At 38.1% G+C, this 8,583-nt stretch overlaps 1 non-coding gene across 1 annotated transcript; it reads left to right on the forward strand.

The window, feature by feature from the left end:
• Positions 1 to 7,597: 7,597 nt before the first annotated feature.
• LOC148579534 (small nucleolar RNA R71) lies at positions 7,598 to 7,705 on the forward strand. Its single transcript, XR_015894651.1, has one exon. It is a non-coding gene; the product is annotated as a small nucleolar RNA R71 (small nucleolar RNA).
• The last annotated feature ends 878 nt before the right edge of the window (positions 7,706 to 8,583 follow it).

The following is an 8,583-nucleotide window of genomic DNA, read 5'->3' on the forward strand; positions in this document are numbered from 1 at the left end:
CTTGCTACAATATTCAAGTCCACAATACACTAAGCCCCAATTTGGGTAAATAGCTTAATTAAGTTCCTTTTGAAAAAATAGCTTAAACAATAAATGCTTATATTAAAAGTAGCTTATTTAAATAAGTTATTTTGTGTTTGGTTTTTTAGTTCTAAAAGTGCTTATTTTAAAAGAAATGTGATAAGAAGCTTTTTATTATGAGAGAAGTAATTTTTTTTTTAACTTTTCCATAAGCACTTAAATAGCTTCTTAGAAAGTTACAATTTAGTTTTGAAAATTGCACTAGACATTAATGCTATACTTTTTCAGAAGTTAAAAGTTAAAAAAAGTTACTTATGAACCTAACCAAACAGGTCCTAAACTAACATCAAACTACTTCATAAAACTAACAGTGGCATCAGAGTTGTGTTCAATCATCTATAACAATTTTTTTATAACCATGTCTATCTCAACCATAAATATTCTGGTGCGCATATTGTCAAAAGACAATTATGAGAACTGACATTCTCAAATGAAAACCTTTCTACAAGCACAAGACTTGTGGGGTGTCCACGAAGGATTCATCATGTCAGAGAATCAAGTAACACTTTCCACTGTAGAAAAGAAGAAATTGAAGGAAGAGCAACAAAGAAATTAAATTGCTTTATGGGCTTGTTTGGGTGAGCTTCTAAAAAAAGATCTTTTTTTGAGTTATTTTTTTTAAAAGATCTTATAGAAAAGTAAAAGTAATTTTATGTTTGGATATCTCATGCAAAAAGATCTTTTTATCTATCAATTATGTTTGAATTTAACAAGATAAAAATACTTTTTTATTTATTTATTATATGAAAAACATCTTTTTTTTAAAGAAAAAAGATCTTTTAAAAAAAAGATGTAAATTACAACTTCTTAAAATAGATGTTTTTTTTTTAATTTTTCTAGTGCTTTTACTTTTACTACTAGAAATTTGCCAAACACGTTAAAAAATAAAAAAAAGGATCTTTTTTATTGAAAAAGATATTTTTTTTATCAAATAATGGCGCCCAAACAAGCACTATACCTCCTCCAACAAGCTATAACGAAGACAATCTTCTCAAGGATAAGAGAGGAATATCGACAGCTAAGGGAGTATAGAAAAAATTGGAGTAAGAGTTCAGAGGCAATGGTGCACGAAATCGTGATCGTTCATTCCTTGGTAACGGCGCTAAAAACTTAATACGCACGTTCTTAATCTTAGTTCTTCTTCACAATCTCGCACAACTAACCAGCAAGTGCACTGGGTCGTCCAAGTAATAAACCTTACGTGAGTAAGGGTCGATCCCATGGAGATTGTCGGTTTGAAGCAAGCTATGGTCACCTTGTAAATCTCAATCAGGCGGATTCAAATGGTTATAGAGTTTTAATAATTAAAATATAATTAAAATAAATTGGGATAGAAATACTTATGTAATTCATTGGTGAGAATTTCAGATAAGCATATGGAGATGCTTTTGTTCCTTCTGAACCTCTGCTTTCCTACTGTCTTTATCCAATCCTTCATACTCCTTTCCATGGCAAGCTGTATGTTGGGCATCACCGTTATCAATGGCTACTTCCCGTCTTCTCAGTGAAAATAGTCCAAAATGCGCTGTCACCGCACGGCTAATCATCTGTCGGTTCTCGATCATGCTGGAATAGGATTCAGTAATCCTTTTGCGTCTGTCACTATGCCCAGCACTCGCGAGTTTGAAGCTCGTCACAGCCATCCCTTCCCAGATCCTACTCGGAATACAACAGACAAGGTTTAGACTTTCCGGATCTCAAGAATGACCGCCAATAATTCTAGCCTATACCACGAAGACTCTGATCGTAGATCAGGAGGCTAAGAGATATGCATTCAAGCTTGTTTGCATGTAGAACGTAAGTGTTTGTCAGGCACGCATTCATAAGTGAGAATGATGATGAGCGTCACATAATCATCACATTTATCATGTTCTTGTGTGCGAATGAATATCTTAGAGAAGAAATAGGCTTGAATTGAATAGAAAAACAATAGTACTTTGCATTAATTCATGAGGAACAGCAGAGCTCCACACCTTAATCTATGGTGTGTAGAAACTCTACCGTTGAAAATACATAAGTGAAGATAGGGTACACATGGCCGAATGGCCAGCCTCCCATGGAGGTCTCAGAACTTAAAAGTTACATAATGTGTTCCAGAGATGTAAATACAATAGTAAAAAGTCTTATTTCTACTAAACTAATTACTAGGATTTACAGAATTAAGTAAATGATGTGGAAATCCACTTCTGGGCCCACTTGGTGTGTGCTTGGGCTGAGCGTTGAAACTTTCACGTGTAGAGGTCTTATTTGGAGTTGAACGCCAGTTTGTAACTTGTTTCTGGCGTTTAACTCTGCTTTGTAACTTGTTTCTGGCGTTTAACGCCAGAATAGGGCATAGAGCTGGAGTTGAACGCCAGTTTGCGTCATCTAAACTTGAGCAAAGTATGAACTATTATATATTGCTGAAAATCCCTGGATGTCTACTTTCCAACGCAATTGAGAGCGCGCCATTTGGACTTCTGTAACTCCAGAAAATTCACTTTGAGTGCAGGGAGGTCAGAATCCAACAGCATCTGCAGTCCTTCTTCAGCCTCTGAATTTGATTTTTGCTCAAGTCCCTCAATTTCAGCCAGAAAATATCTGAAATCACAGAAAAACACACAAACTCATAGTAAAGTCCAGAAATGTGATTTTTATTTAAAAACTAACTGAATCATACTAAAAACTATGTAAAAACAATGCCAAAAAGCGTATAAATTATCCGCTCATCACAACACCAAACTTAAATTGTTGCTTGTCCCCAAGCAACTGAAAATCAAATAGGATAAAAAGAAGAGAATATACTATAAATTCCAAAATATCAATGAAACTTAGCTCCAATTAGATGAGCGGGACTAGTAGCTTTTTGCCTCTGAATAGTTTTGGCATCTCACTTAATTCATTGAAGTTCAGAATGATTGGCATCTATAGGAACTTAGAATTTAGATAGTGTTATTGATTCTCCTAGTTCAGTATGTTGATTCTTGAACACAGCTACTTTATGAGTTTTGGCCATGACCCTAAGCATTTTGTTTTCCAATATTACCACTGGATACATAAATGCCACAGACACATAACTGGGTGAACCTTTTCATATTGTGACTCAGCTTTGCTAGAGTCCCCAATTAGAGGTGTCCAGAGCTCTTAAGCACACTTTTTTTGCTTTGGACCACGACTTTAACCGCTCAGTCTCAAGTTTTTACTTGACACCTTCACGCCACAAGCACATGGTTAGGGACAGCTTGGTTTAGCCGCTTAGGCCAGGATTTTATTCCTTTGCGCCCTCCTATCCACTGATGCTCAAAGCCTTGGATCCTTTTTATTACCCTTGCCTTTTGGTTTAAAAGGTTACTGGCTTTTTTGCTCTTGCCTTTTGGTTTAAAGAGCTCTTGGCTTTTTCTGCTTGCTTTTTCTTTTTCTTTCTTTTATTTTTTTCGCCAATTTTCCTTTCTTTTTTTTTTTTTGCAAGCTTTTGTATTCACTGCTTTTTCTTGCTTCAAGAATCAATTTTATGATTTTTTAGATTATCCAATAACATTTCTCCTTTTTCATCATTCTTCAAGAGCCAACAATTTTAACATTCATAAACAACAAATTCAAAAGATATATGCACTGTTCAAGCATTCATTCAGAAAACAAAAAGTATTGTCACCACATCAAAATAATTAAACTAATTTCAAGGATGAATTCAAAATTCATGTACTTCTTGTTCTTTTGTAATTAAAACATTTTTCATTTAAGAGAGGTGATGGATTCATGAGACATTCATAGCTTTAAGACATAGACACTTAAACACTAATGATCATATAGTAAAGACACAAACATAAATAAAACATAAGGCTCAAAAACCAAAAAACAGGAAAATAAGAACAAGGAGATTAAGGAACGAGTCCACCTTAGTGAGGGTGACGTCTTCCTCTTCTTGAAGAACCAATGGTGCTCTTGAGGTTCCATCCTTAGTTGTCCCATGTTGGAACTTAATTCTCCTAGGGAGGTGTTGATTCGCTCCCAATAGTTTTGTGGAGGGAAGTGCATCCCTTGAGGCATCTCAGGGATTTCATGGTGAGGAATTTCCTCATGCTCTTGTTGAGGTCCATGATCTCTTGTTTGCTCCATCCTTTTCTTAGTGATGGGATTGTCCTCATCAATGAGGATATCTCCCTCTATGTCAATTCCAGCCGAATTGCAGAGGTGGCAAATAAGGTGAGAAAAGGCTAACCTTGCCAAAGTGGAGGGCTTGTCAGCCACCTTGTAGAGTTCTTGAGGTATAATCTCATGAACTTCCACTTCCTCCCCAATCATGATACTATGGATCATGATGGCCCGGTCTACAGTAACTTCAGACCGGCTGCTAGTAGGAATAATTGAGCGTTGAATGAACTCCAACCATCCTCTAGCTACAGGCTTAAGGTCCGGTCTTCTCAATTGAACCGGCTTGCCTCTTGAGTCAACTTTCCATTGAGCTCCTTCCACACATATGTCCATGAGAACTTGGTCCAACCTTTGATCAAAGTTGACCCTTCTAGTGTAGGGGCGTGCGTTTTCTTGCATCATTGGCAAGTTGAACGCCAACCTTACATTTTCCGGACTGAAATCTAAGTATTTCTCCCGAACCATTGTAAGCCAATTCTTTAGATTCGGGTTCCTACTTTGATCATGGTTCCTAGTGATCCATGCGTTTTTATAGAACTCTTGAACCATTAAGATCCCGACTTGTTGAATAGGATTAGAGAGAACTTCCCATCCTCTTCTTCTAATCTCTTGTCGGATCTCCGGATATTCGCTCTTTTTGAGCTTAAAAGGGACCTCAGGGATCACCTTTTTCTTGGCCACAACTTCATAGAAGTGGTCTTGATGGACCTTTGAGATGAATCTCTCCATCTTCCATGACTCAGAGGTGGAAGCAATTACCTTCCCTTTCCTCTTTCTTAAGGTTTCTCTACCTTAGGTGCCATTAGTGGTTATGGAAAAACAAAAAGCAATGCTTTTACCACACCAAACTTAAAAGGTTTGCTCATCCCCGAGCAAAAAAAGAAAGGAAGTAGTAGAAGAAGAAGAAAATGGAGGAGATGGAGGGAGAGAGTGTATTTGGCCAAGGGGGAGAAGTGGTGGTTGTGATGTGTGAAAATGGAGTAGTGTTGAGGAATTTATATAGGGGTGGGGTGAAGGGTAGGTTTCGGCCATTAGGGTTGGATTTGGGAGGGAAAAAATTTGAATTTTGGAGGTAGGTGGGGTTTATAGGGAAGAGTGGATGGATGTGAGTGGTTAAGGGTATTTAGGGAAGAGGTATGGAGGTGATTGGTGAAGGGTATTTGGGGAAGAGAGTTATGAAAAGGTGTGAAGAGGAGAGAAGAAGAGGTGGGGTAGGTGGGGATCCTATAGGGTCCACAGATCCAGAGGGGTCAAGGACTTAGCATCTCTGCTCCAATTAGGCGTGCAAAACGCCCTTAGAGTGTATGTCTGGCGTTAAACGCCAGCTTGCTGCTTGTTTCTGGCGTTTAACGCCAATTCCATGCTCTGTTCTGGCGTTAAACGCCAGTCTGGTGCTTGCTTCTGGCGTTTAACGCCAGCTTGATGCTTCTTTCTAGCGTTAAACGCCAGTTTGATGTTTCTTACTGGCGTTTAAATGCCAGTAAGCTCTTCCTCCAGGGTGAGCTATTTTTAATGCTTTTTTTCATTCTATTTTTGATTTTTCAGTAGTTTTTGTGACTTTACATGATCATCAACCTAAAGAAAACATAAAATAGCAATGGAAAATAAATAGATATAATTAAATAACATTGGGTTGCCTCCCAACAAGCGCTTCTTTAATGTCAATAGCTTGACAGTGAGCTCTCATGGAGCCTCACAAATGTTCAGAGCATTGTTGGGACCTCCCAACACCAAACTTAGAGTTTGAATGTGGGGGTTCAACGCCAAACTTAGAGTTTGGTTGTGGCCTCCCAACACCAAACTTAGAGTTTGACTGTGGGGACTTTGGTTGACTCTGCAGTGAGAGAAGCTTTTCATGCTTCCTCTCTATGGTTACAGAAGGAGAACCTTGAGTCTTAAATACAAGGTAGTCCTCATTCAGTTGAAGGACCAACTCTCCTCTGTCCACATTAATCACAGCTTTGGCTGTGGCTAGGAAGGGTCTTCCAAGGATGATGGATTCATCCTCATCCTTCCCAGTGTCTAGGATTATGAAATCAGTAGGGATGTAAAGGACTTCAACCTTTACTAACAAGTCCTCTACTAATCCATAAGCCTGTTTCATTGATTTGTCTGCCATCTCTAGTGAGATTCTTGCAGCTTGTACCTCATAGATTCCCAGTTTCTCGATTACAGAGAGTGGCATGAGGTTTATCCCTGACCCAAGGTCACACAGAGCCTTATCAAAGGTCATGGTGCCTATGGTACAAGGTATGAAGAACTTTTCGGGATCCGGTTTCTTCTGAGGCAATGTCTGCCTTATCAATGCACTTAGTTCATTGGTGAACAAGGGGGGTTCATCCTCCCAAGTATCATTACCAAATAAATTGACATTCAACTTCATGATGGCTCCTAGATATTTAGCAACCTGCTCTTCAATGATGTCTTCATCCTCTTCAGAGGAAGAATAGTCATCAGAGCTCATGAATGGTAAAAGGAGGTTCAATGGAATCTCTATGGTCTCTAGATGAGCCTCAGATTCCTTTGGTTCCTCAAAGGGAAACTCCTTATTGGTCAGTGAACGTCCCAGGAGGTCTTCCTCACTAGGATTCACGTCCTTCTCCTCCTCTCTAGGTTCGGCCACACCAAGTAAGGTTATGGCCTTGCACTCTCTTTTTGGATTCTCTTTTGTATTGCTTGGGAGAGTACTAGGAGGAGTTTCAGTGACTCTTTTACTCAGCTGGCCCACTTGTGCCTCCAAATTTCTAATGGAGGACCTTGTTTCATTCATGAAGCTTAGAGTGGCCTTAGATAAATCAGGGACTATATTTGCTAAGCTAGATAGATTCTGCTCAGAATTCTCTGTCTATTGCTGAGAGGATGATGGAAAAGGCTTGCTATTGCTAAACCTGTTTCTTCTACCATTATTAAAGCCTTGTTGAGGCTTTTGTTGATCCTTCCATGAGAAATTTGGATGATTTCTCTATGAGGGATTATAAGTGTTTCCATAGGGTTCTCCCATGTAATTCACCTCTGCTATTGCAGGGTTCTCAGGATCATAAGCTTCTTCTTCAGAAGATGCTTCTTTAGTACTGTTGGATGCAGCTTGCAATCCATTCAGACTCTGAGAAATCATATTGACTTGCTGAGTCAATATTTTATTCTGAGCCAATATGGCATTCAAAGTATCAATTTCAAGAACTCTCTTCCTTGGAGGCGTTCCATTACTCATAGGATTCCTTTCAGAAGTGTACATGAACTGGTTATTTGCAACCATGTCAATGAGTTCATGAGCTTCTACAGGCATTTTCTTTAGGTGAATGGATCCACCTGCAGAATGGTCCAATGACATCTTTGATAATTCAGACAGACCATCATAGAATATATCCAGGATGGTCCATTCTGAAAGCATGTCAGAAGGACACTTTTTGGTTAGTTGCTTGTATCTCTCCCAAGCTTCATAGAGGGATTCACCTTCTTTCTGTTTGAAGGTTTGAACATCCACTCTAAGCTTGCTAAGCTTTTGAGGAGGAAAGAACTTGGCTAAGAAAGCCGTGACCAGCTTATCCCAAGAGTTCAGGCTATCTTTAGGTTGAGAGTCCAACCATATTCTAGCTCTGTCTCCTACAGCAAACGGGAAAAGCATAAGCCTGTAGACCTCGGGATCAACCCCATTGGTCTTAACAATATCACAGATTTACAAGAATTCAGTTAAAAACTGAAAAGGATCTTCTGATGGAAGTCCATGAAATTTGCAATTCTGTTTCATCAGAGAAACTAATTGAGGCTTTAGCTCAAAATTGTTTGCTCCAATGGCAGGGATTGAGATGCTTCTTCCATGTAAGTTGGAATTTGGTGCAAATCTCCACCATTGTTATTATTTTCGGCCATGTCTCCTTCATTTTCGAAAATTTCTATCATATTTTCTCCAGAGAGTTGTGCTTTAGCTTCCCTTAGCTTCCTCTTCAGAGTCCTTTCAGGTTCAGGATCAGCTTCAACAAGAATGTTCTTATCCTTGCTCCTGCTCATGTGAAAAAGAAGAGAACAGAAAATATGGAATCCTCTATGTCACACTATAGAGATTCCTTTATGTGAGTAGAAGAGGAGAATAGAAGAAGGAGAAGAGAAAAAATTCGAAAATTAATTAAAATAAAATAAAAATATTTTTATTTTTATTTTAAATATTAATTAGAATTCAAAAATTAAAAAGAGAAATAAAATTAAATTAAAATTTAAAACAATTAGTTAATTAAAAAGAATTTTGAAAAAGGGGGAAGGAGTTTTCGAAAATTAGAGAGAGAAAATTAGTTAGGTGGTTTTAAAAAAGATATGATTGAAATAGAAAACTTTTAAAATCAAACAAAAAGTCAGGTAGTTAATTGAAAAAGGATT

This window comes from Arachis ipaensis, chromosome B10 (genome assembly GCF_059453495.1).
Source record: "Arachis ipaensis isolate K30076 ecotype BB chromosome B10, ASM5945349v1, whole genome shotgun sequence".
Classification (NCBI taxonomy): domain Eukaryota; kingdom Viridiplantae; phylum Streptophyta; class Magnoliopsida; order Fabales; family Fabaceae; genus Arachis; species Arachis ipaensis.